This window comes from Pituophis catenifer, unplaced genomic scaffold (assembly GCF_029215685.1).
Source record: "Pituophis catenifer annectens isolate HBS135680 unplaced genomic scaffold, rPitCat1.0.hap2 SCAF_5, whole genome shotgun sequence".
Lineage (NCBI taxonomy): Eukaryota > Metazoa > Chordata > Lepidosauria > Squamata > Colubridae > Pituophis > Pituophis catenifer.
Genome location: NW_027256885.1, coordinates 56455309 through 56480621, shown reverse-complemented (window position 1 = coordinate 56480621; position 25313 = coordinate 56455309). Strand labels below are relative to the sequence as shown.

At 52.1% G+C, this 25313-nt stretch overlaps 1 long non-coding RNA gene across 1 annotated transcript in view; it reads right to left on the bottom strand.

Annotated features, from left to right (window-relative positions):
* Positions 1 to 24656, bottom strand: part of LOC139317525 (uncharacterized) — a 48931-nt gene extending 24275 nt beyond the window's left edge. Inside the window, exons 1-2 of the long non-coding RNA XR_011600462.1 lie at positions 24563 to 24656; positions 6495 to 6580 (exon numbers count right to left, since the gene is read on the bottom strand). This is a non-coding gene — a long non-coding RNA (uncharacterized lncRNA). The remainder of the gene's footprint in view (positions 1 to 6494; positions 6581 to 24562) is intronic.
* Positions 24657 to 25313: the final 657 nt, after the last annotated feature.

Sequence of the window (25313 nt, the reverse complement as noted above, 5' to 3'; positions counted from 1 at the left end):
CTAGGAATTCTGAAGATGGAAATGGCAAAAAAGAAGAAATACCTAGCAGTGCATATAACAACAGCAGCAAGAATCTCTTTTGCTCAACAATGGAAAGAGAAAAAAATACCAACTAAGGAACAAGTAATCGGTAAAATAATGGAATGTGCCGAGATGAATAAACTAACGTTGGAAATCAATGACAGAGAAGATACTGACTACTATAGCGTGTGGGACAAGTGGTACGGGTGGTTAGAGAAGAGGAAAATGAAATTAAAAAAAAATGGAAGAGACTAGATTGAGTACAAGAAATAGTCAAATGACATAGTAAGAGAAGATGTACTGCACATTGTAGCAAGTGAAATGAAGTAAGGAAAGGTTATATAGGTAAGCAAAAGATATGACTTATGTATTTATTAATTTACCTTTAAAGACCTATTATATATATATACATTAAGAATGATATAAGCACATATCAGTATAAGTACATATTTATATACTATGTAATTGAGTAGCAAAGATTATCTATATGTACATACATCTGTATTCTTATTTATTTCCTTTTCCTATACTACGTAACCGGATGGACAAAAACTGTATTATTATAATTTCTTAACAATAAAATATTTAAAAAAAAAAAAAAGGATATGGCTGCTCCCATCCTCTGTGGTCAAGATGTATTCAGCAGCGGAGCTTCTTGGTCTGCGAGACTCCCCCCTCTCGCAGGCTTGGCCCTCCACTCTATCGAGGGCCTACCTCGATGACGGGTTTTGGAACCCCGAGAGGTGGCATGCTGCAAAGAGGGGTTGTGGGGTTTTTTGAAATTGTCTTTTTGTAATCTTTTAAGGGGTTTAGGGCGGGGAGTGGGGAGGGAGGGGTATAGGTCAGGCTCGATACAGGGGCATGGAATGGAAGGCGGGGAGCGGGGTGTGGAGGAGCTCAGTGCTGATAGGGTGGAGGGTGATTCTATCAGGACCGTGGTTGGGAGGGGCAGATATGGCGGGAGTAGGGGGCCACATCAGGTGGTGGGGGCACGCACCCGCTATCTCCAAGCGGTGGCATGCCTCGGCCCCCATGACTCTTCTCGTTCCCCTGGCTGTCCAGAGTTTCAGAGCCCAGGCCTTAGACTGATGTTGTGCAACGCCAGGTCCGTGGTTAATAAGGCCCCCCTCATTTGTGAGCTAATACAGGAGGGGGGTGCGGACCTGGCAGGTATTACAGAGACCTGGTTGGGCCAAGGGGGGGGTCCCCCTCATAGAGATGTGCCCACCAGGTTTCCGCGCATTCCATCAGCCAAGGGCCCAGGGCAGGGGTGGGGGGGTGGCGGTCATTATAAAGGAAGGTCTTGATCCGAGGGAGGCCACTGTACCTCAGATAGCCGGATGTGAGTCTCTCCTGGTGAAGTGGGGCCATGGGATCCAGGTGGGTCTGCTGATCGCGTACCTGGCTCCCTGCCACGTGACAGCGGCCCTGCCCGAGCTTCTCAACGTTATTGCCGGGGTGGCGGTTGATACCCCGACTTTTGGTCATGGGGGATTTCAACCTGCCGTCTGCCGGTGAGGCGTCTGGGATGGCTCGGGAGTTCATGGCTTCCATGACAGCCATGGACCTGACACAACTAATTCATGGCCCTACTCACGCGGGAGGACACACTCTGGACTTGGTTTTTATCTCTGGTCAGTGGCTGAGTGGTCTGGATATAGGGGATATAGTTACTGAACCCGTGTCATGGTCGGACCATTCTCTCCTAAGGCTGGACTTTTTGACCGCTGCACCCCACTGCAGGGAGGCGGAACCGACCAGGTGGTTCCGCCCCAGGCGCCTGATGGATCCTGATAGGTTCCAGAGGGAGCTTGGGCCAGTTCCTGAAACTCTGGCTCACGACTCGGCTGAAGACCTGGTGGCTGCCTGGGATAGGACGGCCGCTGGTGCTCTGGACCGAGTCGTGCCTTTGCGGCCTCTGACCCGACGCCGAACCTGCCCGGCCCCTTGGTTCTCCGAGGAGCTGAGGGAGATGAAGCACCGGAAAAGACGCCTAGAGAGTGGTTGGAGGGCTAGTCGCTCCGAATCCGACTGAATACTAGTTAGGTCTCATATTAAGACCTATCTAGTGCCGATAAAAGCGGCAAAAACGGCATTGGTCGCGTTGGTAGATGATCTCTGGAGGGCTCGGGACAGGGGATGCTCCTCTGTCCTGGTAATGTTAGATCTCTCAGCGGCTTTTGATACCATCGACCATGGTATCATGCGGCACCGGCTGGAAGAGTTAGGGGGGGAGGCACTGTGTTGCGGTGGTTCTCCTCCTTTCTCTCTGACCGGTCGCAGTCTGTGTTGACGGGGGCAGAGGTCAACCCCGAGGCCCCTCATATGTGGGGTGCCGCAAGGGTCGGTCCTCTCGCCGCTCCTGTTCAACATTTATGTGAAGCCACTGGGTGAGATCATCCGTGGTTTTGGGGTGCGATGCCATCTGTACGCTGATGACACTCAGCTGTACATTTCCACCCCAGACCACCCCAATGATGCCCTCGAAGTGATGTCCCAGTGTCTGGAGGCCGTGTGGGTCTGGATGGGGAGGAACAGGCTTCGACTCAACCCTTCCAAGACCGAGTGGCTGTGGATACCGGCGTCCCGATATAGCCAGCTGGTGCCATCGCTGGTTATTGGGGGCGAGTCACTGACCCCCACAGAGGGGGCTCACAACTTGGGTGTCCTCCTGGACACACGGCTGTCTTTAGAAGAGCATATGACGGCCGTGGCCAGGGGGGCTTTTTATCAGGTCCGCCTGATACGCCAGTTGCGCCCCTTTCTGGATCGGGACTCCTTGTGCACGGTCACTCATGCCCTCGTCACGCCACGCCTGGACTACTGCAATGCTCTCTACATGGGGCTCCCCTTGAGGAGCACCCGGAGGCTCCAGCTGGTGCAGAATGCAGCCGCGCAGGTGATTATGGGAGCGACGTGGCACTCCCATGTAACACCTCTCCTGCGCGAGCTGCATTGGCTCCCGGTGGTCTTCCGGGTGCGCTTTAAGGTATTGGTTTTCATCTTTAAAGCGCTCCATGGCTTAGGGCCAGGATATTTGCGAGACCGCCTGCTGCTACCGATAACCTCCCACCGTCCAATATGCTCTCACAGAGAGGGCCTCCTCAGGGTGCCGTCGGTCAGGCAATGTCGGCTGGCGGCCCCCAGGGGGAGAGCCTTCTCTGTGGGGGCACCCGCCCTGTGGAACGAGCTGCCTCCTGGAATACGGCTGATCCCGGACCTCCGGACCTTCTGTAACGCCCTGAAGACTTATTTATTCCACCAAGCCGGCCTAGCCTAAATGGCTCTTAATTGGGATTTTAAATTTTATGGACTTGGGGGTTTTAAATTGGGAAGCCAATGATTTAATTCTTTTTAATTATCTTAATTTTTGTATTTGTATGTTTTTTTAATTTTGGCTGTTCACCGTCCTGAGTCCCTTCTGGGAGAAGGGTGGTATACAAATTAAATAAATAAATAAATAAATAAATAAATAAATAAATAAATAAATAAATAAATAAATAAATAAATAAATAAACAAACAAACAAACTGTGCTGCGCAAGGTGCTGTGAGAGCAGCGGGTAGGCTATGGAGGTGGCAACAGCAGTGGCGTCAGCTGCAGCCAGGCCGAGCCAGTGTCTCGGGTCAGAGACCAAGTTGTGTGTCTCCCCAAGTGACCAAGGTGTGCGGAGCACCAACAAGTGCCAGAAGAAGCACCTGCAAGATATGGCGAGTACAGGGGTGCTTCGCTCCCGCTCTGGAATATGGAGCGAGTCTCCATCTCCCACCGTCACCCTTACGTTCTCAGGCCAGGCGAGGAGTGACTGGGAGGGGAGGGCGAGGGGCGGGCCCAGCCAGTGGTGGGTTCAGCCGACAGGGAGCCACAGCAGGGGGACAAAACAGCTTCATTTATCTGGGAACCTGAAATGACTCGATTTAAATATGGTAAAAAGCACCCAAAGAAGAAGAACGAACAACATCAGCAAAAAAACAAACACCAACCCTCGCCTGTTTTTGGAAATGGTTCAAGAGGGAACACACACATGAGACACAGAGAGAGAGAGAGAGAGAGAGAGATGAGGGAAAGAGAGAAAGAGAGAGACAGAGAGGGAGAAAGAGAGAGACAGAGATACCTGTTTTCCACAGAAAACACCAGGAGCCACAAAACCTGGGTAAGCATGGCTGGGGGATCATGTGACTGGGTGGGAGTGAGTGATGTTGAGTTGGCCACACCCACCCAGGTTTTGTGGCTCCCGGTGATTTCTTTTCTGTGGGAAATGGGTCCAAATGGCTCTTTGAGTGTTTAAGGTTGCAGACCCCTGGTGTAGGTTACAGCTAGTCCCCTAATATATGTTTTGGCTGTATCTCATACATTTTGCAACGATGTCTCTTCTTTCTTTTCTTTTTTTTAAAATTCCATTTCTTTTGCTATTGTTTGTATAAATTCTTTCTCTTTTAGTATTGATTCAATGTCCATCTCATTTTTTTCTTTACTCCTTTCCAGCTTAATTTTATTGGGTTATGATCAGCCCAAATATTAGTTTCTATCGCAATCTCCTGTAGATTTGTCCTTAGTTCGGGTGACATCAGTGACATTTTTACCAGCTTTTACCACCTTAGAATGATATGGAGGAGCCCTGATGGTGCAGTGGTTAGAATGCAGTATTACAGGCTAACTCTACCCAGTCTGGAGTTCAATCCTAACGGGCTCGAGGTTGACACAGCCTTCCAACCTTCTGAGGTCCGTAAAACGAGGATCCAGATTGTTGGGGTCAATATGCTGACATTGTAAAGCGCTCAAAGAGTGTTGTAAAGCACTATGGAGCAGTATATAAGTCTAAGTGCTATCGCTATTTCACTGACAATTTTATCAGTAGATGGCTTCAGAGTTCTATGCTGTGGTAACCTCCTGTTTGGATCATTATGGACTTGAATGAAGGTCACAACCTAGCCACAAAAAACTCAATAGCTTGCTTAAGGATTTATTTCAAAGGTACAATTGAGAGTGGAGAGGAGTCAGAAACCTGCAGTAAACCTCTCAACATACTAATAAACAACCTAAAGTAGACCCATCTAACTTTTCAACCTTTTTGTAAAATAGTGGTAAATATAAATTACAATTCTAGGGTACTAAAAAACTATACCAGAAGTGACTGCAGACTGACTAGCTGTAATCTATGAGGAACTCCTGGAGAACTGGCAAGGTCCTCATACACTAGAGGTGAGCAAATATTGTCCCTTTCTTTAAAAAAAGGGAAGAACCTGGGAAATTAGACTTGTCAACCTGATATCATTACTGGGCAAGGTCCTCAGATTATTACATATCTGTGAGCACTAAAATAAGATTGCAGCACTTAACAAAGTCAGAATGGGTTTGTCAGAAACAATTAATGGCAGACTTGCCTTCATTTCGTTTCTTAACAGTACTAGTTTAACAGATTGGGGAATGCCACAGGTGTAGTATATTTTTGTAAACTCGGCAAAGCATTCCACAAAGTTTTACATGAAATCCTTATTAATAAAATGGTAAAATATGTGGTAAAATATAGGGTAGGTGACAAATTGTTAGATGAATTTCTAACTGGCTGGATAACTATCAAGCAGAGTACCACAGTACTCTGTTTCAGGTCCTCTGCTATTCAACTTTTTTATTAATAACCTGGATGAAGAGGTGGAAATTATTATCTAATTTGTAAATTACACAAAATAAAAGTAGCTAACACTTTAGAAGACTGAAAACAATCTATATAAACTTGACCATTGGGTGGAAATTAACAGGGTCAAATTTCATGGATTAAATTTCTGCAACTTGGGGAAAAATTAAAGGGGGAAACCTAGTTTTGCAATATAATACATCTGAAAAGTATCTGGATCTTCTAGAACACAAGTTGAATATTAGCTAACAGTATGATGAAGCCACTAAGAGCACGGAATCTACATAGTGGGATGTAATTATCTCATTCTATTCTGTCTCTATCAAGCCCCACTTGGAATACTGCTCTGGACACAGCAGTCTAAAATGAGCATTGACAAACTGAAACAAAGTCTGTCAAGTTGGAGACTAGAAACCAAGTTTCCAACACCTGTTAGAAAACAGAATTTTGGAGTGGTGTGAAATGCAGTTAATTATTTTGACATTTATTAGCTGAATTTTAGCTGTATTTATGTTTTATTTTATCAATGTGGCATTTTACTAATTCCACAGGCCTGCTTAAAGTATGATTAAAAAGGGCCAGTCATAATTATCTTGCATTTGAAGATGCAACTCAATAGACCATCAACTCATACGGCTCAGGCAAGTTCCATTATTATCATATTTATCACTGAAATCAACAGGACTGGTAATATGACTTTGAATCAATTCCTGTGTGTGAAATATGTGTACATCTTGACTGTATCTCTGTTATTTTACATAATCTTCCCATCTAATAAAATGGTACTAAATCCATGCAGAAGTGTACATGTTAGTCAACTGGTTGTGCACATAACTAACCTTAGCAACACCTGCTCCAGTAAACCTGGCCTCCAACAGTTCCTGCCGGCGAGGATCTAGGCTATGCAATTCTTCCATCATATCTGCTAATAAAGAAAATAGAACACTTTAAGAGCAGTCAATGCTATCAAAATTAATAATTCATTAATAATCACTAACTACTGCAGGGGTCCCCAACTACCAGGCCTTGGCCCATTCAAAACTGGGCTGTGGAAGTGGAGGGCGGTGGGTGAACACACACGCACAGCTCCATTTGTGCAAGCAACAGGCACATGTGCCTGCTGCTTGCACAAATGGAGCTGTGTGTGCATGCTCACCTGCCGCTCACACATAACCACTCCCTCTCCCTCCCCGGTCCGCAAAGCCGGAAAGTTTGGGGATCTCTGAATTATTGTATAAACTTGTTTACAAAACTACCCACAAAGGCTTTTTCATGGTCCAAATATTTTATAGTGATAACACTAGTAGAATAGATACATCAAAGTAGCATTTGCATTTCTATGTTAAACATTCATTTATTCAGGTTTAGTAAGCACAAAAATTTGCATACATTATACAAGTATAATGAACATAATTGCACTAGATTTCTAAAATTCAGTCATGGTTCACTTACCTATGGTTTACTGAATAAACAAACATTGGCCAGGTTTGCTCTACATACTAAGCCAAAAGCCATGTTTATTTATTTATTTATTTTATTTATTTATGTAATTTATATGCCGCCCTTCTCCCAAAGGACTCAGGGCGGTTTACAAAGAACGGAACAAAAATTACATAAACATTAAAAATCCAATTAAAAATTGATTAAAATTATTTAAAATCACCCCTGCAGATCAACCCATTTGATGAAAGAGCTACGTCTTCAATTCGCGGCGGAAGGAGAGGAGGTCAGGGACTGTCCTAAGGCCGATGGGCAGCCCATTCCAGAGGGTCGGCGCTCCCACAGAGAACGCTCTCCCCCTAGGGGCCGCCAGCTAACATTGTCTGGCTGATGGCACCTTAAGGAGGCCCGCTCTATGGGAGCGCACAGGACAATGGGAGGATGGCAGGAGATGATCGTGCAAGTACCCCGGGCCTAAGCCATGTAGGGCTTTATAGGTGAGCACCAGCACCTTGAAATGGACCCGAAGGACCACCGGTGGCCAGTGCAGCTCGCGCAGGTGTCACACGGGAGTAACGAGAAACCCCCGTAACAACCCGCACGGCCGCATTCTGGACTAGCTGTAGCCTCCGGGTGCATCCCAAGGGGAGCCCCATGTAGAGGGCATTACAGTAGTCCAACCGAGACGTAACAAGGGCGTGAGTGACCATGGCAAGGGCATCCCGGTCTAGGAAAGGGCGCAACTGGTGCACCAGGCGTAGTTGTGCAAAGGCCCCCCTGGTCACGGCCGTCAAATGATCTTCTAAAGATAGCCCTGAATCCAGGAGGACACCCAGATTGCGGACCCTTTCTGAGGGAGTAAGAAGTAAGATAGGACCCTCCTATCACAAGTGACGGGACCACTAGATCACGAGATTTATTTTTTATTTATTTATTTGATTTGATTTGATTTCTATACCGCCCTACTCCCGAAGGACTCAGGGCGGTGCACAGCCAAACAATAAAACACATACATACAAAATTTAAAAGTAGAATAAAATCAAATTAAATAATTTTGGCCCCGACAAATTTAAAACCCCAAACTTTTTGAAACCAATTTTAAAATTGAATGTATAAAATACTAAAAGATATTTAAAAATTAAAAATCTTTTATAAAAGAGGGAGAAAATTAGGCCAGGCCCGCCTGGTGAAATAGTAAGGTCTTTAAAGCGCGGCGGAAGGTGCACAGATCCGGGATCCTCCGTATCTCTGGGGGGAGCTCGTTCCAGATAGTAGGTGCCCCCACAGAGAAGGCTCTCCCCCTGGGGGCCGCCAGTCGGCATTGTTTGGCCGACGGCACCCGGAGGAGCCCCTCTCTATGGGAGCGTACCGGCCGGTGGGAGGCTATTGGTGGTAGTAGGCGGTCCCGCAAGTACCCACGTCCTAAGCCATGGAGCGCTTTAAAGGTGGTAACCAAAACCTTGAAGCGCACCCGGAAGACCACCGGGAGCCAGTGCAGCTCGCACAGGAGAGGTGTTACATGGGAACACCATGTCGCTCCCATTACCACCCGCGTGGCCACACTCTGCGCCAGTTGGAGCCTCCGGGTGCTCCTCAAGGGGAGCCCCATGTAGAGAGCGTTGCAATAGTCCAGGCGGGAGGTGACAAGGGCATGAGTGACCGTGTGTAACGAGTCCCGATCCAGAAAGGGACGCAACTGGCAAATCAGGCGAACCTGATGAAAAATCCTCCTGGTCACGGCTGTCAAGTACTCTTCTAAAGACAGCCGTGAATCCAGGAGGACACCCAAGTTGCGCGCCCTCTCCGTGGGGGCCAATGATTCGCCCCCAATAGTCAGTGATGGCACCAACTGACTATATTGGGACATCGGAAACCACAGCCACTCGGTCTTGGATGGGTTGAGCCTGAGCCTATTCCTCCCCATCCAGATCCGCACAGCCTCCAGGCACCAGGACATCACTTCAAGGGCATCGTTGGGGTGGTCTGGGGTGGAGATGTACAGCTGGGTGTCGTCAGCGTACTGGTGGTACTTCACCCCAAAACCACGGATGATCTCGCCCAGCGGCTTCACATAAATGTTGAACAGGAGGGGCGAGAGGACCGACCCTTGCGGCACCCCACATATGAGGGGCCTCGGGGTTGACCTCTGCCCCCGTCAACACAGACTGCGACCGGTCAGAGAGAAAGGAGGAGAACCACCGCAACACAGTGCCTCCCACCCCTAACTCTTCCAGCCGGTGCAGCATGATACCATGGTCGATGGTATCAAAAGCCGCTGAGAGATCTAACAGGACCAGGACAGAGGAGCATCCCCTGTCCCGAGCCCTCCAGAGATCATCTACCAACGCGACCAATGAAGTTTCCGTGCTGTACCCGGGCCTGAAGCCCAACTGGAAAGGATCTAGATATGTCGTTTCATCCAGGTGCTGGGGGAGCTGTTGCGCGACCACACTCTCAACAACCTTCGCACGAAGCGAAGGTTGGAGACCGGACGATAATTTACCAACATTGCCGGGTCCAGGGAAGGCTTCTTGAGGAGAGGCCTCACCACCGCCTCTTTCAAGGTGGCGGGAAAGTCACCCTCACCCAGCGAAGCGTTTATAATCCCCTGGAGCCAGCCTCGTGTCACTTCCCAGGAAGCCAGTACTAACCAGGAAGGACACGGGTCCAATAAACAAGTGGTCGCGTTCAGTCTACCCAGAATCCTGTCCACGTCCTCAGGGGTCACAGGATCAAACTCATCCCAGATAACATTCTCAAGACCTGCCCCGTCTCTCCCCCTGAGACTACCCAGTCGGAGTCCAAATCTTCCCGAATCTGAGTGATTTTGTCATACAGATACTGAACAAAATCCTCGGCTCTACCCTCCAAGGGGTCCTCCCGTGCTTCCTGATGGAGCAGGGAGCGGGTCACCCTAAAGAGGGCGGCCGGGCGGTTATCTGATGATGCAATAAGAGCAGCAAAATAGCTACATTTCGCTGCTTTTATCGCCACTAGGTAATTCCTAATGTGGGATCTTACTAGTGTCCGGTCAGATTCAGAAAGACTGGCCCTCCAACTACTCTCTAGGCGTCTTTTCCGGCGCTTCAACTCCCTCAGCTCCTCGGTAAACCAAGGAGCCAATTGAGATCGGCGCCGGGTCAGAGGCCGCAAAGGCACAACCCGATCCAGAGCTCCAGCAGCCGCCCTATCCCAGGCGGCCACCAGGTCTCCAGTCGAGGCGTGTGCCAGAACCTCAGGAAATGGCCTAAGCTCCGTCTGGAATCTGTCAGGTTCCATCAGGCGCCTGGGGCGGAACCATCTTACCGGCTCCGCCTCCATGCGGATCTGAGAGAGTGATCTGACCATGACAAGGGTTCAGTAACTATATCCCCTATCTCAAGATCCCTCGACCACTGTCCAGAGACAAAAACCAGATCCAGCGTGTTTCCCCCTGTGTGGGTAGGGCCATGAATTAACTGGGTCAGGTCCATAGGTGTCATGGAAGCCATGAACTCCCGAGCCAAGTCCGACGCCTCACCCACGGACGGCAGGTTGAAATCCCCCATGACCATAAGCCTAGGGGTATCAACCGCCACCGCGGCGATGACATTGAGTAGCTCGGGCAGGGCTGTTGCCACGTGGCAGGGAGCCAGGTACGTGATCAGCAAACTCATCTGAACCCCATGACCCCATTTCACAAAAAGGGATTCACAGCCGGCCGTCTGAGGAACAGTGGCCTCCTTCGGTCTCAGACCTTCTTTAATGATAACCGCTACCCCCCCCGCCCCTCCCATGACCTCGGCTGATGGAATGCTTGGAAACCTGGCGGGCACATTTCAACGAGGGGAAACCCCCCCCTCCTGGCCCAACCAGGTCTCCGTAATACCTGCCAGGTCCGCACCCCCCTCCTGAACAAGATCACAGATGAGGGGGGGCTTTATTTACTACGGACCTGGCATTGCACAGCATCAGCCGAAGGCCTGGGTCCTGAGGGTCTATGCAACCTGAGGAGCGAGTAGAGCCTTGGGGGCCGGAGCACGCCACCGCTCGTAGACAGTGAGTGCGCACTCCCCTAACACGATATGGCCCCCTGCTCCCGCCTTATCTACCCCTCCCACCTACAGTACTGATGTTCAAAAAACCATCCGGACAAGCTCTAACCCCCCCCTCGACCCCGGGTCCCCCACCCCCCACACCGCACTTCACTGCCAGACCCGACCCTCCCCCTTGTGGGTTATCCCCCATACCCACAACCTGAATTCCAATCTGACCCTCCCCCTCCCTGGGACCCCTTAAAAATTTGACTAAAAATTTCGATAGAAAACCCCTCAATCCCCTAGTTTTCACATGCCACCTCTCTGGGTCCCAAAACCCGTCCTTGAGGTGGGCCCTCGATAGTGAGGAGGGCCACATCTGCGAGAAGGGGGAATCTCGCAGCGCAAGAAGATCTGCAGTCGTATACATCTCCAAAATGCAGCGATGGAGGCCCGGAGCTCAGACAGGGGACTTCACAAAAGATGTAACACAGCCATTTGTTCATTGATGTGCTGTTGGTATCTCTACTGTCCTCCCACAACAGTAGGAGGGTCCTAATTATCTCCTCCAATGGGGGCGACCTCTGGCCCGCCCTCTCACGGTGGAACCCCCAAGGGGCCGTAGATTGAAAAACTTCTCCCACAGACAAGAGTCATGATGTAATAGAGGACCCCTCAACAGCTGCATCAATTTGGCTGACCATGGTCGGAGGAAAGATTTATCAGTCTATCAGTCAGTCAATGAGTCACGCCAGGGGCAAAGATGGAAAATCCTTGGCAAAGTCTTGTACTCAAGGTCACATTCGAGTAAGTCCCGATGAAAAAGGGAAAGGGAAGGGAAGGGGGAGAAGGAAGAGGGGAAGAAAAGAGGGGGGGGAAGAGAGAAAATTCCCTCGCTCAGGGCAAATAATAAGCCCATTTAGGCGGACACAGTACCCGGGGGGGGGGGGAAAGGGCTGGTATCTATGCGACGGAAAGCTCCTCCATTGCCCCCCAGCCCTACTTTCCTCAGTTCTTCCGGGATAACGAATCCAAACCCCAGCCTCCAGGTCCTCTACAGCTGCCAAGATATCCCGGGAGGGGGTCTCTCTTCTCCAGTCCTAGACCCGTTTATGCTCCTCTCAGTTTTCACCCTCCAGCAAGCCCCCTTCTCCGGCAATAGGACCTGAAAACAGCTCCAGTACTTCCGTGGGGTGTGCCATGGCCCAGTTTAATGTTAGGGCCGGCCTCACCACCCCCGCTGATATCTACGCCACCATTCCCAGATTCCAGGGGGCCGCTGAGGAAGTTCCTGAGTGGGGTAGATGAAATTTCAACGGGCTGCCACCACTCGCTGCCCCACAGCCATACTTCCCCCTTCACCTTTGCCGCTATCGCTGCCAACGACTGCTGCCGAACAAACCACCATAGCTCCACTTTCGGCAGCGGCGGAGCAGCACGGCCAACTTCTCCGCCAGCGCCTCCAGGCATGTCCAGGGGCGAGGGAGATCTCAAAAACCCTCACCCCGAGCTCCGCTGACTGAACCCGCCGCCGCCAACAAGCCTCATCTCCATATCTCCTCTCTCCGCTCTCAACTCTCCGCTCGGCTCCGCTCTCCGCTCTCCCTTCTCCCCAGCAGCGCCACCACTCTCCACTCGGCTCTCGGCAGCGGCGGCAGAGTCGGAGCAGCACGGCTACACTCTCCCTCGCCGTCTCCAACTCCGGGGGCGTTCAGGGGCGAGGAAGATCTCAAAACCCTCGCCCCGAAACCATCTGACACAATCAGGGGTCGCTGGTGGTCGAGCTCCCCTGCAGTACCCCCTCGAGCTCCGGAAAGTCCTCCATCCAGCCACAGCACCTCACCACGCGACCGCCATCTTGCGCATGCTTTATATCCACAGCCGGTATCCGGTATCCACAGCCACTCAAGTCTTGGATGGGTTGAGTCTGAGTCTGTTTCTTCCCATCCAGGCCCGTACCGCTTCCAGGCAGCGGGATATCACAGAAAGGGCATCCCCAGGGTGGTCCAGGGTGGAGATATAAAGCTGAGTATCATCAGCATATTGATGGTACTTCACCCCGAAACCACGAATGATCTCACCCAGCGGCTTCATATAGATGTTAAAGAGCAGGGGGGAGAGAACCGACCCCTGAGGCACCCCACATGTGAGGGGCCTCGGGGTGGATCTCTCTCCCCCCGTCCATACAAACTGCGAGCGGCCCGAGAGGTAGGAGCAGAACCACCGTAAAACGGTGCCTCCTACCCCCAACCCCCCGAGTCGCTGCAGTAGGATACCATGGTCAATGGTGTCAAAAGCCGCTGAGAGGTCAAGAAGGACCAGGATGGAGGAGCAACCCCCGTCCCGAGCCTGCAAGAGATCATTCACTAGGGCGACCAGTGCCGTTTCCGTGCTGTAGTCGCGCCTGAAACCCGATTGGTACGGGTCCAGGTAGTCAGTTTCCTCCAGGAACTGCGGGAGCTGCTGTGCCACCACGGACTCAACAACCTTCACTATGAAGTGAAGGTTGGAGGCTGGACAGTAGTTGTTAAGGGAGTCTGGATCAAGGGTGGGCTTCTTAAGGAGGGGTCGAACCACCGCCTCTTTAAGTGTGACGGGGAAGACCCCTTCCCTTAAAGAAGCATTGACAACCGCTTGAATCCAGGCTCCAGTCACCTCTCTGGCTGAAGAAACAAGCCAGGAGGGACAAGGGTCCAATAAACACGTGAAGGCACCCAGTCGACCCATAATCCTGTCCACTTCATCCATCGAAACAGGCTCAAACCCAACCCAGACGTTACCTTCAAGACAGGCCCTTGTCTCCTCGATAGACTCTGCCCAGTCAGAGTCCAACCCAGTCCAGATCTGAGCGATTTTATCTTGCAGAAACTGTACAAAATCCTCAGCTCTGCCCTGCAAGGGGTCCTCCCTCGCTCCATGATTGAGAAGAGAGCGGGTCACTCTAAACAGGGCAGCTGGGCGGTTTTCTGCAGATGCAATGAGAGCAGCGAAATACTGACGTTTCGCCGCTTCCATTGCCACAAGATAAGTGTCGAGTCCTGCCGGAGCTAATATGGGTTCTTAACTGTGCTCGGTCAGATTCGGACCAGAAGGATCTCCAACCGCCCTGCAGGCATCTTTTCCGACGCTTCATTTCCCTGAGCTCCGTGGTAAACCATGGAGCCACCCAGGATCTGCGTCGGGTCAGAGGCCGCAAAGGCGCGATTCGATCCAAGGCGCCCGCCGCAGCCTGTTCCCAGGCCGCCACCAGGGCTTCGGACGAATCGTGGGTTAAGGAGGCGGGAAATGGCCCAAGCTCCGTCAGGAACCTTTCCGGTTCCATCAGGCACCTGGGGTGGAACCATCTCACTGGTTCCACCTCCCAGCGGCGGGGTGTGAAGGAGAGAAAGTCCAGCCTGAGGAGGGAATGATCGGCCCATGACACGGGGTGGATGGACAAGTCCCCCCTACCCCGATCATTTATCCACTGTCCAGAGAGAAAAATCAGGTCGAGTGTGTGTCCTCCTTTATGAGTTGGGCCCTGCACAACCCGAGTTAAGTCCATGGCCATCATGGAGGTCATGAACTCCTGGACTAACTCAGATGTCTCCCCGGCCGATGGCAAATTGAAGTCTCCTACAACCAAAAGGTTGGGGAGTTCAACCGCCAACTCGGCCAGGACATCTAGTAGTGCGGGCAGGGCTGAGGCTACGCAGCTGGGAGATAGGTACGTAACCAACAGGCCCAACTGAACTCCAGGGTCCCACTTCAAAAGGAGTGATTCGCACCCGCCTATCTGAGGAACAGTGACCTCCCTGGGACTGAGGCTTTCTCTAATAACAACCACCACCCGCCCCCCCCGCCCCTACCCTGGAGTCGCGGCTGGTGAAGCACACGGAAGCCTGGGGGACATAAGTCGGTGAGAGGGACACCTCCCTCCGGCCCTAACCAGGTCTCCGTAATGCAAGCCCGGTCCACGTCCTTGTCAATTAAATCTCGGACGAGGGCCTTTTTCGCCACCGACCTGGCATTCAGATACACCAGCCGGAGTCCAGGGCTCCGCTCTCCTACACCCCTGGGGAAGCAGGGTGAGCCCAGGGGGCCGGACCGCGCCACCGCTTGGATACAGCGGGGGCGCTCCCCAGATCCCCTTCTCTCACATCCCCCGCCTCTCCCAACCATCACAGGGATTGGAAGACCCTCTCTCCACCGAGCCTCTTCTTTCCCTCCCTCTCCCCCCCTCACCCCACCAACTTCAGACGGGCTAGGTTGCTGAACCGTGAGAGCCGCCCCGGCTCATTCCTCACCCCCCCGCCTCCCGGGTCCCCTTAAAATTTGGTTAAAAACCCTAATTAAAAAGCCCCTCAAGCCCCGCTTTGAAACATGCCACCACTCGGGGTTCCAAAACCCGTCCTTGAGGTAGGCCTTTGTTCGATGCTTATCCTATGGTTGGGTAGGTAATATATAGAAAACTATGTTCTGTAACTTTAACTGCTACAAGATGACTAATTGGCTGTGGTAAGCAGACATAAAAGAAGGGAGGAAGTTCATTCACTTCTGCTCCTGCTATTAGAAGGTTGAACTGCTGAAAGGAACTGTGTCTGTGTTACTGAAGAGAACTGGAATTGTAAGCAAACTATGTTTTTGTGTTGAACCGTGATTATTTGAAGAAGTGTTATCTTTGTTTTGAGAAGCCAAGTTTGTTTTTTTTACTACAAGTAAAGACTGTTTATTTTTCTTTAAACGTTCAGAGTCTGTGAGTATCTGTGTGTTTTGCTAAGCAACGTTATCTATTCGCTGTCTGGTCCGTTGCACCACTTTGCAGAGGGCAGTTTTACCCTCAACAGCCTTCGATAGATAAGAAGGCCATGTCCGCGAGAGGGGGGCATCTCGCAGCGAGGAGGTCCGCCGAAGTATAAGCCAGTTGAAAATATGGGAGAAATAGGTGAAAGGTGACTATGGGCATCAGAGAATGGTAAAGCAGGAGAAGGCAAATGCAGTGCAGCTAGGCGTGGGAAAACCGGAAAGACCACCGCTCTCTCACAGCGATGGAAAGTCAAAAAACAGCTGCGATGATTTTATCCAGGGGAATTAGCCGCAGCCACCCTCTCACGGCGACTAAGTGACAGAGAAGCCGCCAGCAGAGATCATAACACCTTCCTCCGGAATAAAGCAGCAGTAATTGTCCAAGACTCTCAGCTCCCTCGCCCTTTGCCCGCTGTCCCTCTCCGCCATGCCGAGATCGATGGAAGGCGATGGAGAGGAGGTGGAATTGTAACCACACAGCAATAGAGGGAAGGAGATCAGATGGCAATATAATAAGAAGGGTGATGTTAAGGTCCCAATAACAACTGAAGCTGGCAAAGATAGTCTGGCCAAAATCAGAGTCAGGGCAGCAGTCAGGGGAGGCCACTACAAGGGGTGGGGAGGGATTCCAAGGAGGAGACAAGGATGGAAAAATTGCCAATCCCCCTCTAGCCAACTCCCAGCACCCCCAGATCTTCACTGGCACACTCACCCATGTAGCCATGCCCTTTCCTCTCAGGGCAATTTTTGCCTAGGTCTTCCGAGGCCTCGAGTCACATGGGGGGTTGTAAAAAACCCAGCAAAGCACAAGCTGGGCTATGAGTCCCCTCAGTCTTCGGTTGGAGCCAACTGCCACCGATGCGGCCTCTAACATCACCGATTTCTCCACTGTCAGCTCCTCACGTTCCCCAAGGCGCCTGACGATCCTCCCTAGCCGCCACAGCACCGCAGGGTCCCGGACAGCTGAGAGCGGCTTCCTCGCCGACCCAGCCGCGCCAGTCGGGCCGCCAGCTCTCCGCGGCCAAGGCGCGATCATGGAGGCCGCCGCCGCCCTCCTAACAGAGCCCAGCTGATGCAATCTCTCTATGCTGATTCTCAGGCCATCCAAGAGCCTGTCCCGATCAGGGACGGCTCATCCAAGCCACCAAATACTCAGCGATCCGGGCATGGGGCCAGAGGATGGAAAATCGCCCCCCAACCACCCCAAAACAGTCAATCCCCTCACCATCCCGTCAGCAAATACTCCAGGAGATGGCCATCTTGCACATGCGCAAGGCAAAAAAAACCCCCTCATCAGCTATGTTCACATAGCATAAGCCAGGCATCCTCAAACTATGGCCCGCAGGACAGATCTGGCCCGTCAAAGCCATTAATCTGGCCCGTGCAGGACCACGAGGCTGCCCCGCCCACATCGCCACACCCACCTGCCAGCCCCCACCCTTCAGCCACAGGAAGGGCTTAGGTTTGCGAGGGCCGGCAGAGTGCTTCTGGTGGGTGGGGGGAGGCCAAAAAAGGGGCAGGTGGAGGCCCCGGAAAGTCTCCACGTGCCCTGTTTTTGGCTGTCAGAGTGCTTCTGGAGGGCGCGGGGGAAGCCAAAAACGGGCCGCGCCTTTTGCCAGCCGAGGAAAGAACTCTTTCCTCAGCTGGCAAAAAAGATTTGCCAGGGACTTTGTTGGTCCACCGTCTCTCGGGGGGGGAGGGACCCAAAGGGTCCCAACAGGAGAGCCTGCGCCTCCTGCGCAATTACACCGCATGATGCTTTGTGGAGGCAGCTTTACTCAAACTGGGGTGGGGTGGGGGTTTCAGCTGTCACAACCGTCTCCTGACTGTTTCTTCACGGATCAAGGGGGGGATCTTTGCTTGCTCAGAAGGTCAATTTTCTCTGGCAATGGTAAGGCAATTTGAGTTTGGGAGAGATTTGGGGCTTGGAATGAGAATCAATCAGGAATCAGGTGAACCTCCCTCCTTTCTGTGGATCTGCGCAACGTGGGATACTTTGAACACCCCCACCCCCATTTCCGCTTCTCTCCTTGCACTGCTTCACAGCTCCGGTGGAAGGGCTGGCAGTTCCCCAGATAGGGCTGCCCAGAGGGTGACGAACCTGGAGCAAAAGTAGAAGAAAAAAGGCTGCGCCGTGCAGAGAAAATGTCAGCGCGCAGATGCCATTCTCTTCTGGGGCTTCCGGGTTTTTTCCGCTTCCTGATCTCCCACGTGGGACAGGTAGAAACAGGGGCTCCCTGCACCTTTACGACCAATGGACTCCCAACTCTCAGAATTCTCAGGGCTATGAAAGAATTAGGGCTGAAGCCAAACCGGGGGGGGGGGGATATAACAAGAAACATTCCGTCAGAATGTTCAAATGCACAATAATCCACTTGTAACAGCTGAATTTCTTCGCTCTTTTTTTTTTGGCTGTTCCGCCCTGCTGCCCCCTCAAAGCTCTCATTATGACTATAGGAGCCATCGGGGGTAGCGCTACCAGTGGATACAAATTCAAATATTCCCCCCTCCCCCGTATTAAGGCGAATGTTCTTTTGCATAGTCCCCCACCCCCCACCCGATAAAGAGCGGGACTTGTTGGCCTTTGTTCTAATGATCGGGGGAGGATGCTAGGCTGAGGCTTCAGGAGGTCCTGGAGGGCGGATTCCAAGGAGGATGGAAGAAGTTGGGACACGCACATCCCCCCCCTCCCCTCCCCTCCCCTCCATTAGATAAAATGTACTTTCACTCATAAACTCATCCTTCATTCCAGAGTTATCCAGATTGGAGATGTGGCATTAGTTAAATGGGGGCGGGGTGGGGGTGTTCAAAGAATCCCACGTTACGCAGATCCACAGAAAGGAGGTCCACCTGATTCCTGATTGATTCTCATTCCAAGCCCCAAATCTCTCCCAAACTCAAATTGCCTTACCATTGCCAGAGAAAATTGACCTTCTGAGCAAGCAAAGATCCCCCCCTTGATCCGTGAAGAAACAGTCAGGAGACGGTTGTGACAGCTGAAACCCACCCCCATTTGAGCAAAGCTGCCACCACGAAGCATCGTGCGCTGTCAGCGAAGGGGCATTACTCGCGCTGGGACAACCAGAGGTGAGCCCAGCCCCACTGCCCATGGAGGCTCCTTCCGCAGGAGGATTTTTTTGTTTTTTGTTTTTGACGGACCGGATCTCCCCCCCCCCCCCCCGCTTAAATCTACTGTATTTCCTTTGTGGAATTTAGCTACCACACATAGATATCAGTCCTGGTGGTGGCCGGTGAGGCAGCCTGCCCCTGGAGAGGGAGGCAGGAAGGGCATGCAATGGAATAGAAATAAGAGAGAATGAAATGGGAATAGGAACAGGAATAGGGATGGGATGGGATGGGATGGGATAGCAATAGCAATAGCAATAGCAATAGCATAAAGTGGGAATAGGAATTGGGATGGGATGGGATGGGATGGAAATGGAAAGGAATGGAACGGAACAGAATGGAATTCAATGAGGTATCCCAGTGCACTGCCAGGATTGAAGGGGATCCTGCAGAAGATGCCCCAGGAGAGAGAGAGAGAGAGAGTTGGGGAGAGATATGGAAAGAGAGAGAGAGGGGGGGGGAGGTAGATATAGAGGAGAGAGAGAGAGAGAGAGAAAGAGAGAGGCTTGTTGATTGTAAGCTCCTTGGGGCTGAGAAGAATTGCTGCAAAATTGAGTATTCTGAAGTGGACCACTAAACAACTTAAAAAACGATTTAGTAAAAAAAAAAGCCAACCAAAAGAGCAACATGCAAACAAAAGCAAATAAAACACTCCCAGGAACAAAACAAATGAAAGTTTCATGTGTGTGTATTGTTTAATGGACTGCTAAATTGGCACAATGGACTGCTAAATTGGCCATGCCCACCCAGTCACATGTCCACCTAGCCATGCCCACCCAGTCACAAGACCACCTAGTCACGCCCACCCAGCCGGTCCGGCCCCCCAACAGTCTAAGGGACTGTGAATTGGTCCCGTTTAAAAAGTTTGAGGACCCCTGGCATAAGCAAACTACCGTTTTCCCGAAAATAAGACCTAACCGGAAAATAAACCCTACCATGATTTTTTAGGATGCTCATAAGCCCTATTTATTTATTTATTTAGGACGGGTGTCTGCAACCTGTGGCTCCGGAGCGACATGTGGCTCTTTCATCCCCCTGCTGTGGCTCCCTGTCCACTGAACCCACCACTGGCTGGCCCCGCCCCTCGCCCTCCCCGTCACACCTTGCCTGGTCTGAGAAGGGCAACAGCGGGGGATGGAGACTCGCTCCATATTCCAGAGCGGAAGCGAAGCACCCCTGTACTTGCCATATCTCGCAGGGGCTTCTTCCAGCCCTTGTTGGTGCTGCGCGCACCTCAGTCACTCAGGGAGATGCGTGACTTGCTCTCCACCCCAAGACACTGGCCCAGCCCGGTTGCGGCTGATGGTCTGCATTATAATGGGCTCCAGGAGGTGGAGGGGAAACTGTCTCACCATTGTGAAGCATGCTAAATTTAACTGTGCTGCACAAGGTGCTGTGGGAGCAGCGGGCAGGCTATGGAGATGGCAACAGCAGCGGCATCTGTGAGTGATGTTGAGTTGGCCACACCCATCCAGGTTTTGTGGCTCCCGGTGATTTCTTTTCTGTAGAAAACGGGTCCAAATGGCTCTTTGAGTGTTTAAGGTTGCAGACCCCTGATTTAGGATATTTATATTGCCGCCTATTCGCACATGGCGACTCAAGGTGGCTTACAAGAATATAAAAACATATAAAAACAATAAAACTAATTAAAAAATCATATCTATATAAATAAAAATGTAAATGTCCATTTGTACATAACCGCACATCTCCAAAGTTCTTCACCGATTGCTTTCAAATTTTGACACAACGTTGCATTCGACTTAAGGGTGTGTTTTTATATACCTATATTATATACATGTCACACCTGTGACAGGTTAAAACATGAAAAACATTGGAAAACATTGAAAGACATTGACATTGACAAACATTGAAAAACAGCGCCATCTGCTGGACGTAAAACCAACATGGCAGCCTCCCAGCCCTGATTACGCTCAACAGATTTCTGCTCTTTATATTTAGACTCTCCATATTGCTTCCAAGAAACTGCGCATTTGGAAGGCAGAGACGCCCGAGGGCCATATCCTGCCACCAGGCTGGGCAGGTAGGCAGCCGGCTCCCCACCGGGAAGCCCTCGCAGCTGGCGCTTCTAGGGCTGGGCGGGGCCCGCCCGAGCCTGGCTCTGACCTCCCCCTCCCACCCCACGAACTAGCCTCGCCCGCCATTGCTGCCCATCCCCCTCGCCAGCTGCTCTCGGGGTTCCTCCAAAGAACATCTGGCAATGAGGCTGCCTGGGTCCGCAGAGTGGGAACCCTCCATCCCTCGCCTGGCCCAAATCGCGCCTGGCCCAGTGCTACCACTGGCCCCAAGGTCAGAAAGACTAGCCACTAACCGGCGCTATGCGAATCCGGTCAGTGAGCGGGAGATGGAGGCAACTGGAGCCTCGGGGTCGCCTTTGACCAGCGCCGCCTTTGATTCCCAGGTGGGCACTCTGGCAGTTCATGGAGCCTACACAAAAATTTCGCCCTCTGGCAGAAAAGGGGCTCCGGGGAGGCTTCGGGGGGGTGGAAATGGGCAGGAGGGAGGATGGCCGGCCCTCCTTCGTTTCGCCTGGAAGAGCGGGGGATTTAATCATTCCTCTGCCCTTGGCAGGCGGGGGAGAACTGTGCAGCAGGGGTCCAGTGGGGTGTGCGTGGCTCCTGGCTTTGCCGCATTCTTCCTTCAGGCAGGAAGCCCCAAACCAGCCTCGAACCCACGCCGCACCCCCTCCCTCCCTCCCTTCCCTTCCCTGCTATGTGTCTCCCCGTCGAGCCCCCAGAGAACATCTGTGTAGGGAGGACGGAGGGCCCCCCCGAGTTTCTGCTGTGGTGCGGAGAGCTGCAAAGGCCTGGCCTGAAAAGGTAAGGGCGATGGCGGTGGATGCAGAAGAGGCCGGGCCAGAGACAGAGATAAACAGAGAGAGAGAGAGGGAGAGAGAGACATAGAGAAATACAGAGAGACCGGGGGGGGGGGGACACACATACAGAGATACAGAGGGGGGGGGAGAGACATAGATACAGAGAGAGGGGGGAGAGGGAGACACAGAGAGATACGGGGGAGAGAGAGAGACATAGAGAGATACAGATGGGGAAGAGAGAGAGACATAGAGAGATACAAAGAGAGAGGGGGAGACAGAGAGGGAGGATTTTGTGGTTCCCATTGTTTTTTAGCAACCGGTTCTCTGTCCTAATCACCAGCTGGGTAGGCGTGGCTCGGGGGCTGTCATGTGACTGATGAAAGTGAGTGACGTTGAGTTGGCCATGCCCACTAAATGTTCGTGAAGAGTTTGGAACTTCAGCCTCGCTCTTTTAGCCCAGCGGAAGCACCAGACTGGGCCACAGCAACGTGTGGCCAGGTACAGCTAGTAAATTAATAAAATAATAATCCCCCACACACACACACCCCGCCCTGGCGACAACACATCATACGAGCCATTTAATGGGCTACATCCCAGTCTGCGTTCCCCAGGCCTGCTGGCAGAACCAGGTCTTCAGAGCCTTCCGGAAAAGTGTCAGAGTGGGGGCCATTCTAATATCTGGGGGAATGATGTTCCAGAGAGAAGGAGCCACCACGGAGAAGGCCCTTCTTCTGGGTTCCACCAGGTGTATCTCCCTAGGGCAGTGATGGCTAACCTTTTAGGTCACTGCGTGCCGGAAATGGCACACGAAACCATCCCTGCGGGGAATACGCAGCCCCGCTGGCCTTCACGCGTGCAGGAGCACCGATACCCAGGAAAGTGGCAGTCTGTCGCGCATGCGTAAGCCGGCACCCCGAAATTCCGGTTTCCAGCATAGACGCGTGCCCAATGAACAGCTGGCCATCGCACATGCATGTGACATAAACCCAGAAGTTCGGGTGCCGGCCTGCGCATGCGTGACGGAACGCTGCCCTTCCGGGTTTTGCCACTCCTGTGCGTGCGACAGCCAGCTGACTGGCGCACATGTGTGCACAGGAACATGGAAGAGGACCCAGCGAGGTCGTGCATTCCTCGCGGGATGGTTCTGCATGCCGCTTCCAGCACACGTTCCATAGGTTCGCCAACACGGCCCTAGGGGATGGGACCTGCAACATTCTTTGCCTCCCCGCTTTGGTGGGCCAGGTAGATGTGACCGGCAAGAAACGGTCCCTCAGATAACCTGGTCCCAAGCCATGAAGGGTTTTAAAGGTGACAACCAGCACCTTGAATTGCACCCGGAAGCAAATCGGCAACCAATACAGCTCCCGCAGGAGAGATGATATATGTGCATACCACTAGGAACCATGCAGGCCAATGCATTTTGCACCAACTGGAGCTTCTGGATGTTCCTCAAGGGCAGCCCCATGTAGAGTGTGGTGCAATAGTCAAGACAGAAAGTGACTAGGGCACGAGTGACCATGAGTAGGGATTGTTGGTCTAGGAAAGGGCGTAACTGGCGCATAACCCACAGTTGCGCAAAGGCCCTCCTGGCCACGACTGCCACCTGCTCTTCGAGCAGGACTCACAAGCCCAGGAGAACCCCCAGGATGTGCACTGGGTCTCTCTCTCGTTACTAAGGGGAACGTTAATTCCTAAAAGTAATTGCTGGTTCCAAATCCACTCATTGACACTGAAACGGGAATTAATCCGTGTAATTTAAAACTCTAGTTCAGGGGTCTCCAAACTTGGCAACTTTAAGACTTGTGGACTTCAACTCCTCAAGTCTTAAAGTTGCCAAGTTTGGAGACCCCTGCTCTAGTTAGAAGCGCAGGGGCAGCCTCACTCCTCTTTTGAACCCTTAATTATGTAACACTCGGCCAAAAACCTATCCAAACTTCCAGCTGAAGCGACTACCACCCTTGCCGGCCTCCCTTCTCGAGGATGTGGTCGCAGCTATCCCTTACCCAAAGGACACACCCCAATAGCCCCACGCTTCTAGGCCAAGATTCGATCCTTGAAGCTCGGCCCAGACAACCTTTAACGGCACGCACACACCCGATTTGCTCAAGGAGCAAAAGCGACCCCCCCCCGCCTCTCCCCGAGAAAATGATTGTGATGACTAGTCTCTCCTACCCCCCCCCCACCGATCAGAACGCTCCCATAGCAACAACCAGGCGCTTGCGTTCGCCCCCCCATAATTCGCCCTCAGATGCACCCGTTTTAATTCTGCAATGTAGGTCCGCCCCAAGGCCCGCACGCGGGTCGGCAAATTTGGCCATGAATACCTATCAGTCTCGTCCCCCAAATAATATCCCCCTCTCCAATGGATTTTTTTTAAACACATTTTTTCTCTACCCGCGGCCTATAAAATACACAAGCATGTACTGGTATGCCCCCATAACGTTATAGCAACAGAAGCATGTGCTGGTATGCCCCCCCATAACGTTACCATAGCCCATTTCTGAGGCTCGGGGGTGGGGAGCGAACACCCCTTCCCTCCACAGGGCTCCGAGGCCTGGACAGTCGGGCAGCAATCTCGTCCCTGCCGGTATTTGCAGAGTAATTAAGGCAACGGAGCGCAATAGGAGAACAACCGAACCCAAGGCGTGCGTCCCCCTCCCTTGGAAAAAAACAAAGAAACACGCACATCACCGCCAAAGAGGGTTACCTCGGTAGTTGCAGGAGCACCACGTCCACAACACCGAGGCCTACGAGGAAGACCGGAAGGGAGACCAGCCTGCTCACCCGCCACGGACTTAATGGTTATGGAGTGAAGCGAGGCCTTTTTGTTTCCCAACAATGTGGAAACGAGGGACGGGTTCACGGTACGCGGTCTCACCTGTGGTGGCTCGACTTCACTCCTACCTAGCCGGCTGCGAGGCCATTTTTGCACTAGGAAAAGCTGCTGAAGGAGAAAAGGGGGGACTGTGAGGGGGAGAAGCAGCTGCGGAGCCTTCTTAAGAGACTGAGAGAAATACAGGCCGCAAAATCATCGGCCTCGTGTAGATTCTGTGCCCGCCAAAGGTAGCTTCGCTCCCGGGAGGACTGAGGGACTCTTCACCTCCTTTTCCCCCCCAAGGAACAGATTACAGAAGGAAAGGGAGGGTGGGATGGGAGAAGGGAGTACAAAACAAGGTTAGTCAGGTGGGGGGGATTGCAAGTTGCGAGCGATGGGGGAGGGGCACCCCCACATTTCAATCGTCCTCTTTTCTACACCCCCCTTTCCCCCGCCCTTCTTTACTTAAGTCATTTTTAAGCCCAGCCCTGGAGCGATTTGTGCAAAAAGAGGGGGGGGAAGCACTGCTTGTGAAAACGCGTACTGTCTCGCGAGATTTGTACGGGTGGGAGGGGGAAGTTGCTCGTAGTGAGAAAAGGTTGGGGGAGGGGAGAGGTCAGTGCAAGGAGGTACTAAAAGTATG